Below are 3292 nucleotides of genomic sequence, written 5' to 3' on the forward strand. Positions count from 1 at the left end.
TGTTGGTTAAAAACAAGTCGGCTCAGAGAGAGAAAGGAAGAATGAAAGAGAGAGAAAAAACATGAAATAACAAGACGGAAATCTCAAGGGTCTTGTGTCAATTTAACCTGTCTAAACCGCAAATCTTTTGATGGTTTTAAAACAGCGTTACAAAGTGAGCTGGAAGGTTCTCTGTGAAATAAGACCAATTGATCACCTGTGAAGTTTGACCAATTCATCAAAGTTTTTTTGATTCATGTACTCCTGTGTTTGTTTGTTTTTCTTTCCTTTTCGGTTTTATAATCGACAGTTGTTTCATTTCAATCCGAGTCTTGCATTCTTAAAAAGAATGTTAATTTCTTAACACAGGGGAATGTAGTTTAGGACAAAATATATCCTGAGTTACTTTTCAAACAAGTCTATAGGATACATCTAAAAACCACTATTGTTAATTTAGCAAACAAACTTGAATGATGATCCAAAGTGAGTTTTACTTTTAACACCAGCAAGGATTTTGTGTCACTTTTGGGTTAAAACTTCATGTGTTGATTGCTGTATTTACACATGTACTGTAATGCTGAAAATGAACACAAGGACGTCCCAAATTAAACTCACAAATGTGCTTTAGACAACTGAGTTCATTCAGCACCACTGGCTTTTCCTCACTCTTAACAGATGAAAATGTGGCCTAAAATTCTGGAAAGCACACAGTTCTCCGTTATGCAGATGATAGTCTGGTCTTTCTGAACAACCCCCGTTAATCAGACCATCTGAGCCTTGTTCATTCAAATTCTATACCACCCAGGATGGGATGATGTGAAAACATTGCACCTCGAATTTTAGTGTGTTCCCCTTATATGTATTTTGAAATCTGGATTGAACATTTACACATCTCTTTATTTGCTGGGTAATTGTCATTACTCCAGGATCCACAAATCCCATTGTGTTGTTTTAACAAAAATGTGTGGTCCTAAATCTGAAAACAAGGCTTGTTTTTCTTAATTTTAAGATACGATAAACCTTTATTGTCCCCTGTGGGTGGATGTCACCACGCGGCTCTTACTGGGAGCCATCGCCACGCGGCTCGTGCCCATAATCCCAACAGCAGCGATGTACTGTATATTAACATTTTAAACATCTAGTTGATACTCGTACCCAGAATAGCTCACAGAGAAACAAGTGTTGTACCCTTCAGTACAACTCTCCAGTAAATACAAGAACAGACGAGGAGAAAGTCTATAGTTGCAACAGCTTTGCTATATATTTTTGATCCTCATGCACCACCGTACTTGAAGGAATACCTGGCCTGTCCAGTACTTTGAGCCTCATAACACTTGCTGACTCGGAATTGAACCAAAATGGCTGCTTACCTGTGGTGAACCAACAATTGCAACAGAATTATGCAAAAATTCATTATTATCAATGTCCCACTAATTGTATGTCATTTTCTTTTTTAAACTAAATTAATACATTATAACCGTGTGTCTGTTAATTGAATTTGCATATTTAACGAATGCTTAACACTCGTGATTGGCTACCAGATGCATTCCTGTGATTAACTCGAGCCAATCAGGAGAGAGTTGAGCGGATTATGTAAATGCAGATATCAAAAGAGACTCTTATTTCTGTGTTTTTCCAGAAAATTTATTTCTCTTCATAAGATCAATGATTATCAGATTTTCTCTATGTGAATGTTTTTATTTTCATTCCAGTAATCACTAAAACTATGTTTTGTTTCGTGCAGACAGACCTGTACTCGGCTGTTTTCAGTAGCTATAGCTGCCTGTATAACAAAATAACTTATATTACATGCTATTAATAATGTCTTGTGTTTGACAGCTGTACAGTTTTTTCTCTCACCGAAGGCTTCTTCGTGTATCTAACTGCTAATGAAGGAGATAAAACACAGATCTCCTGTTGCAAAATGCAGCATCATGCTAGCATAGCCGGTTAGTTAGCCTGTTAGCTTACTTAGCTAGCTAGTTTATCCCTCTTACTCTGCCGCCTTCATCAAAGAAACCTGCAGTTATTTGTTACTTCGATGGAAAAGGTTTACTGCTTATGTAAATTCAAGATCAAATACTTTTTATAACCTTTTCTTTCTTCATGATTATAGATAGTTTAGTTACTTATTCCTGTGAGCAAAAAAACAATGCCTTGAGATGTACAGGAGGTACAGCTCTTTATCAATGCAACAGGAGAGTAGAGGGTGAACGGGGGTCGTGGTGTTTTTTGGAGCTCTCCTGGGGGGGCAGGTATCTCGCTCTGGACTGGGTTTCCCCAAAGCATTGCAACGCTAGAGGGCATGGGGGTGGGGCGGTATTGGGCAGGGTATTAGAAGAAATACATAAATATAGTAAAAATTGTACATCTCATGTTGCCCAAGTATCATCATGGCCTCTACTGCTGAAATGGTTTTGAGGGAAATCCTTCCCAGACAACCTGTCTGGTTCAATGCAGAGAGGAGGGAGCTACAGTATGTTGAGACTATTGCCACGCCCCGCCCCCCCCCCCCCCTGGTTTTAAAACCTCTCCTTGCCTTTTCCCTCTCGTCCCAGACGTTCTACTACAACTACCATGTGATGAACTTCTTAAGTGCATTTATCATTGTCACGAAGTCCGTTTTTCTGTCTGTCGCTCCTAACCGTCCTCATTCCAGACGAGAGTTAAGTCATATCGTAACACTTCAGTTTTGTACCATAATATGTAACTACATTTTGCTGTGTATCATAAAGAGCTTTCGGTTTTTGTGTCTGCAGTAGTTCTCGATCATGTATGGTACAGAAAATACATATCTTATATCATGTCTTTACTAAACTGCATGGCGACTTGTTCAATAAACCTGAGACTTGTTTTTTTTTAAGAGGATGATGTCTTCTTTTTTTTCTTGTATTTATTTGACAGAATCCAGAACATCAGAACCTCACAGTTGGAGTAATGGTGCGTTTGGTTGGTCCTCATAGTTGTACAAACGTTTGGTCCCCACTTTGACCTAACTAGCGGACCCAATCAAATCCAAGATAGTAGATTCAATCAAATTATATCAGATCCAAGGTAGTAGATTTAGTCAGATTATATTAGATCCAAGGTAGTAGATTCAATCAGATTAGAAAAGACCAGTTATGGCGAAGGCACATCACAAAGTAAATTTTCTTTTTTAAAACGTGACCCAATCTTTCACATTCAAGCATACATTTACAAAAAGAGAAGCGGACAGAAGATGGTTCTACGTGTTCTTATGTGTCGCCCATCGCTCATTCTTTAAATCCAGTTAATCTAAATTCCAGCAGCCATCACTGATATAGAGTGTTTG

At 38.3% G+C, this 3292-nt stretch overlaps 1 protein-coding gene across 1 annotated transcript in view; it reads left to right on the forward strand.

Moving 5' to 3' along the window:
• Positions 1–2842, forward strand: part of LOC311227429 (phosphatidylinositol 4-kinase beta-like) — a 93971-nt gene extending 91129 nt beyond the window's left edge. Inside the window, 1 exon segment of the mRNA XM_084313068.1 lies at positions 1–2842. This exon segment is cut by the window's left edge and continues 1581 nt beyond it. The gene's annotated coding sequence lies outside the window, so the exon portion shown is untranslated.
• The last annotated feature ends 450 nt before the right edge of the window (positions 2843–3292 follow it).

The sequence above is a fragment of the Notolepis coatsorum genome, assembly GCF_963971535.1.
Source record: "Notolepis coatsorum genome assembly, chromosome: 4".
NCBI classification, from domain to species: domain Eukaryota; kingdom Metazoa; phylum Chordata; class Actinopteri; order Aulopiformes; family Paralepididae; genus Notolepis; species Notolepis coatsorum.